The sequence below is a fragment of the Rhopalosiphum maidis genome, chromosome 4 (assembly GCF_003676215.2).
Source record: "Rhopalosiphum maidis isolate BTI-1 chromosome 4, ASM367621v3, whole genome shotgun sequence".
In the NCBI taxonomy this organism is placed as follows: Eukaryota; Metazoa; Arthropoda; class Insecta; order Hemiptera; family Aphididae; genus Rhopalosiphum; species Rhopalosiphum maidis.
Window position 1 is genome coordinate 28,265,121 of NC_040880.1, and position 7,359 is coordinate 28,272,479.

A 7,359-nucleotide genomic window follows, 5' to 3' on the forward strand; every position below is an offset into this window, starting at 1 on the left:
CGTATAGGTGTAATGTATTAATATAAAAATTCAAAATAATCATATTAAGTTATCATATTGAAAACGAATGGCTTAAGGTTTTTTTTAAAGTAATACGGCTAATAAATATTTATTAATATAAATCTTATATATTCATCATATTATATTATACTGAGATGACATTACCTATATTTTAAAAATATCAAAAATTGGCAAAAGAAAAAACAATATTTTATGAAAAAAAAAAAAAATGCAACTTGTTTAGGTTGTGTTAACATTTTAGTTTGACCGAGTTGTATGTATATTAAACATAAATAAATATCAAATTTGGACAGTAGATATTAAAAAATAAAATATTTAATAATTTAGTTTTCTCACCGGAAACCCGTCTGCTCAGTATAAATAGATAGGCAAAATATTGAATATAATATGTTTTATTATTATTATTATTTTTTTTTTTTTTGTTATATGTTACCTTCGCTTAAATTATATTATGACAACATGAATGTAATGTCCTGAATCGTGAATGTTAATAATTAATATTTAAAAAAAATAATTGCTTACTTTTAAATTACACTACCTATAATTTATAAAAATTAAAATTATCAATCTAATATCTGTATATTATAATATAATACGTAACATGTAGGTAATAGGTATATTATATATTGTCATTAGATAAAAACTATACAATCTTTATTAGGATGAATTACTGTGATTTAAATCTAAATGAGAGTTGACCATATATTGTGCTTAAAATTACCTTTCCATACAAATAAGTAAAAATAATATTTATTACACTCAGTACCACTTTAGGCCTATAGTTATTTAAAGCAAAGTAACCAAAAACATATAATAAAGAACACATATTATAAATATAATCAGTGGCGGCTCGTGGGTTTTTAATGAAGTAGTGCACATCCAAAAAAAATATAACCAATATAATATATATATATATATTATAAATTGTATTAAATAATATTGTTTACAAATTTTAGTTATTTACAAATTACTTTTTCTTTTGCTTATACCTATTTTTACAAGTGTCAAGTACCTATAATAATAGTAAATACATAATAATAATAATAGTAATAATACATTTTCAAGTAAAAAACTATGACAAAGTAGATACAAATTATTATATTTCAGGTACATATTTATATGTTAAATCGATTCTCCTCTCTTTTTTTTCTGCAAATCTGTTTATTACTTCTTCGTTGAAGTTTGGAATGTTGTTGATCATCCGTTTTTCGATCGATAACATAGCTAGTGCTGTAAGTCGATCTTCTGTCATTGAATTTCTCAAAAATGTTTTAATACGTTTCAATGTAGAAAACGACCTTTCGGCTTCAGCTGTAGTCATTGGAATAGTTGAAATTATTTTTAAAAGTTTGTAGCTTTCAGAAAATATATGTATTAAATTATTTTCAATTATAAATTTCAATAAATGAACTGATGAATTGATATCACGGAAATCGGTTCTTTTGTAGAACAGTTGTAGTTCAGTTTTAAGTTTAGTAACATCCAAAAAAGGATATGCTTCAATTGTTTTATTAAAATGGTCACCTGGGAAGTTATTTTCGTACATAAGAAATTTGGTAGATAAAAATAGGTGCGAAGCATTTAAGTGGTTTTTATAATCAAACCGTTCTTTAACGTTGACAATAAAAATGTCACATACTTCTTTTGCAGCGATTTTTCTTGTTTCAATAGTATCATCATGTTTTCGTTTTTTCGTTGGATGATTTTGAGAAGTTTCAAAGATGTTATCAATATTCTGTCTTTCTTTTAATATATTTTCTTCGAACCGAAAAATTGCCTTTGAAAGTTCTACAGGATCCATAGTTGGTTTTTGTAGTTGATTATATAAAATATCAACATGAGGCATTAAAGAATGAAACACTCTTAACCAAAATATAAATCTATCGTCAATTAACATCCGATGCAAAGCTCCAGCTTGATTAATTGCTATGGTTTGATTGAATGTTGATTCAATTTCTTTCATACATTCAATTAACGACTCAAGATTCTCATACACAGTATTTACTATTCGACTTTTAAAATTCCATCTAGTATTAGATGATCGAGGAACTCTGTGTTTAACAATTTTATCTAAAACCGTAACCCGCTGCGGACTGTTGGAAAAAAAATTGGTTATATCAGTTAGGTTTGAAAAAAAAATTCTTATCTCACGATTTTGTGAAGTTGCTTGAATTAAAATTAAATTAAGCTGATGAGCATAACAATGTATGAAATGTGCATTTTTATAGCTATTGTTTATTATTTTTTTTACACCATTGAGACGTCCACTCATCACGTTTGCGCCGTCGTAACTCTGACAAATCAACATATCTGGTGACTCTAGGACTTTTTCCAAATTAAATATTATACATTCAGACAACGATTTCGCATCGTGTCCAGTAGGATTGAAAAATCCCCAAAATCTTTCTACTGGTGTTCCATCCGATAGTAAATATCTAAATATTATTGACAATTGAAACTGAGCAGATACGTCAGTTGTTTCGTCAGCCATTACAGAAATATATTCTGCTTGTTTTATTTCATTTTTAATTCTTTGTTGACATACAGCTAAACAACATTCTAGTAAATCATTTTGGATTGATTTGGATAAACCTTTAAATACCGAAGAGTTCTCAATATGACATTTTAGTACCGAATCTAACTCTGAACTAAAGTTTATAAGACCTCGAAATACGCCGGGATTCTCTGAATTTGATTTTTCATCGTGACCTCGGAGTGCAAGCTCAAATGCTCCACAAAATTTAATACAATTTATGATTTTATTCAATATATAACGATTATGACTTATTTTTTCATTGTATTGTTTGATATTCAACCGATATGCACTAGAAAGTTGTTGTCTTATGTCTTGTTTCCCTAATAGTTTTAAATTTAATTGAGAATTTATGTGTGTTTTGATTTTAGAAGTTAAATGAATTAAATCGTTTATTCCATTCTTTACCCAAGCGGCATCATTAGATTTTTGACCAAAAAGTAGACAGGGAAAACAATACAAGCGATTTGTTTCTGAACAACCACAAATCCAGTCATTAGTTTTATATATATCATTTTTAAATTGTCTTACATAATCTCTCGTTTTACATTTAGTAATTTGTTTAATATTTAAATCTGGAGTAGGCCTACCTTTATTTTTTATTTCCATCTTTTTCTCCAACGAGATTGATGAAAAATTACATTGCAGTATTAATTGCTGTACTGAGTTCATTTTAAAAATTGAAAACAAATACACGAGTAATAATATATTAATATACGTTAATGTCGGTCGTCGATAATAAACAGAAACACGATGGTCACGATTAATAATGTTTTGAATTTCCGATAATGATCGACTAGCTAATATTATCAGCTGATAATCGAAATAATATAATAAATTAATGAGAGTAAAAATAAACTATAATAACATAATAATGCCGACGCTCAGCGACGCGGCGACGTCGAAAATAATTCGCTGAAAATAATTTAATTGGTTATGTGCACACAAACAAATGTGCACACCAACTCCATTACAACGCGGGCTGCGTGTATCGACTTGCTTCAATTTTTACACTGTACAAATGTGCACAATGATTGTGTGCACAACTGCACTACTATAATAATACACGCCGATACCGTTCCGTCGCGGACAGCCATTTAGCAGTCGAAATAACCCAATCCAAATATTAAACATAAATACATAATATTATAATATTATTATTTTCATAATACTCTGAATTTATATTTTTATATTTTGAAAATAATTCTTATTACATTACAGGTACTTAGTTGTATTATTATGATTTGTTTTCAATTTTTCTTGAGTTTAGGTAGGTAGTGCACGTGCACTTGTGCACATACACACGAGCCGCCACTGAATATAATACAATAAGAATAAATTACCACGCTTACATGCAGCAGTTATTGGTTAATGCGCATTTGAGAGCGATTTATATGCACCTAAAATATTAAAATTAGATGATGAATAAAATTAAAAGTTAATGCAAATGTTTTTTAGTCTATGCTCTGTACTTTGGATTCCATGATCGACATAACTATATTATTTTAAAATGCCTGCAAAAATATTAATTCGCATTATGCGTTTACATGCATTTCTTAATTCCGCAGTAATAGTTAATTCGATTTGACAAATCGAATTAAATAATAAGTGCACGTCAGTTTAATGCGAATTAAAAATGCGTTTATACTTTATATGCATCCAACTATCGGACTAACTCAATGCGCATTGAGTTAATGCATATAAACGTGGTAAATGACAATTGTAAAAATGTAAAACCATAAAAGTATTAAATTTTAATAGTGTTATAATTTTATTACTCCATATCGGCATATTATCCAAAATGGCCAAATTGTATATCGTGCAGTAAAACGAACGATTAGGGGGTGATAAATATATTATTAATTAGACATTAATGATACTGAAAACTTGATTTCGCTTATGGATATCAATCAAATTTATAATTGTTTGTGCTAGTTATCATTATGAATCATTTTTATCCCGACAGTGTTATAGAATATTCACTGCAATTCAATTGTTAATATTTTAAATGCTCGAAAGTTACGAATATTTAACCTGTCACTCAGTAATAAACAATTGATCAATATTAATATACATCTTTTTCTTATCTAATAATTTTCGATTGCTTAAATATACATAATTTATGATGTATGATAAATCAATGTTAATGAAATCGTAATGGACAAAAACAAATTTTCCATGCCTGAAGGTTAAACTAAAAGGTAAGCGCAATTGGTTTACTGACCGTAATATATATAAGGTGCGCCATATTGGCACACTGGTCCTAAAATACAAATTTTCTTTTAGGCGCAACTGGCCCATACCCGTCTTAATAACCCACCAATTTCCATTAATCACTAAGTACTTACATAGGACTAACCTAATTATAGTGGATAATGGAGTTTATATTAACCATTTACCTACGATTTACCCATTTTTATATTACCACACTATAATGGTTGTATATTACATACAGATTACAGTTATGTATATTCTTATAGTTAGTGAATCATCTCACATCCAGTAAGGTATGTGATAGTTAAATTTAAAAAGTGTATATTTTATTGAGGTCTATAGAAATATAATTGTTTATATTTTAACAACTAAAATCTATAATGTTTACAATCAAGAATTACATGAATATAATATTATAAACGTCAGAAAATTAATAGCGATTAAAAAAGTTAGGTTATAGAATATAGATACACGAAAGTCAAAAGGGAAAGGGAAAGCAAAAGACAAAAAATATATAAGACGCGGAAAATAAAAAAATATATAACTACCAATAATAATTATCTGCGTTCTATTCATCATATTTTGTACATAGAAACTCAATTCATGTAAAAAAGAGATAGGTAATTAAAATAATGAGCAAAGCATAACGCCGCAAGCCACGGACCATCAATTTATAACGTTGTTAGATTTCATAACTAAAACAGATCGAAAGTCAAAATAAATATGCTACCTGTGTACAGGTAATAAGCGTATTGCTCGTGACTTTTTTACAACAATTCGTGAAGTTAATTTTATTCAGTCAGCCCCAAACTGCCAATAGACACGAATAAGCATTCTCAGACGTAGATAATAATAATAATGATTCTAATGTATTACCTATTGACTGATCAAAATATCATAAAACCATATAATTTACCCTTACATGAATATTATATAGTTATACGGATAGGCACACCACTCGCCAGACAACCAACTTCGAATACATTCGATGTGCTGTAGGTAATAATACATAGTAGGCAATACCATTGATTTTAGAACGTTATACTCGTATATTATATTCTCACATAATTTACCGTAGAAGGCAATTTTTTGCTGTTCTTAAAAGTAAGAAGTACTTACGAGTACCGAGTATATAGAGTAACAAGCGACAACAGTTCAATCGTATTGGTTTGAGTGTTGCAAAAGTAAAAATAAAATAAAAATAAGTGTATGTAATTTTGGAATAGGATAAACGATACAGAGTAGTATACTTTTGATTTATGTATAATAGCCAAGTACATATCCGTGGCGTAGCCAGGATTTTAAAATGGGGAGGGCAAAACCAAAATCTACAATTAACAATAACAGTTGATTTTTATATCAAGTTGATACAGTCAAGGCCGTAACTGGGGGGAGGGTCCAAGGGTCCGGACCCCCCCCCCCTCCCGAAATTTTTAAAAGTAGAAATATTTTAGTGATGAATATAGTTTATTGACTATACATTTTCAACGTTTATATATAAAAAAAAATTTTGACCTCCCCCGAAATTTTTTTTCATTTACCGCCTTGGATACAGTTGATGGGGGGGGGGGCATGGCCAACTTAGACAACTGGGACATGGGCCTTCCCATGGCTACGGCGCTATGCCACTGGTATAGTGGTGTGTATATATATATATATATGTATACGTGTGTGTGTTCAGACGAGTGTTGACCAATTATTATCTTTTATCATTTTTTATGAACGCCCGTCGGACGATACGACTTCAGCATCTTTAGCCATGTCTGGGCCCACAGCCCTTCTCGCCTACGTCGCCGTTAGCGCACCATCATCGCTGACACGACGGCCGTCGTATATTATAATATTGTTGTATCGCGCGCGCAACAATAATATTGTATAGAGTGGAAACGAATCATCGCGGTGGCTGGCGCGGTGTCCGTTGAACTTTGTGCGGCGCGTATTCCGCCGCTACTGTTATTACGACGGCATATATTAGCTGGAAAACGGCGACCTTGAGAATGGCCGTCGGCAGCACGCCGCGTGTCCACCTCGGCCGGTGTGTGTGTGTGTGTGTGTGTGTGTGACGACGACCTCGGTTGGCCGCTCTGTGAGTATAATATAAAATCCCGTTCCAGCCTTATACTTGTTGATAACGTAAGGTCTATGCGGCGGCTCCAACGGACAATAAGACAAGTTGTCGGCACGGACTATACGTTATATTATTATTATTATTATATATATATGTGTGTGTGTGTGTGTGTGTATCGTATATACATATATCTACCTCCCATATTATACTGTAATGTGGCGGCGCAGACATAACTTTTTTATGATAATGAAGGGGAGGAGGTTCAGAGGATATAAAACCAAATTTATTGGTACGAAAAACAAAAAAATGGACGTTTTGAAATATTTACAATAACCCCCCCCCCACCTCGGAAAAAGTACCTATTAAGTATTATATTAAAAAATAATTTTGTGTGCTATTCGAGCCTCCCGAATTCTAAAGTCTATAGTAACGCGTCTATGCTTTTGCATATGCAGTTATATTAATACCATCATACATTTACGGCCTGGAGGTTTATGCACTAAAAATTACTGAATATTCACGA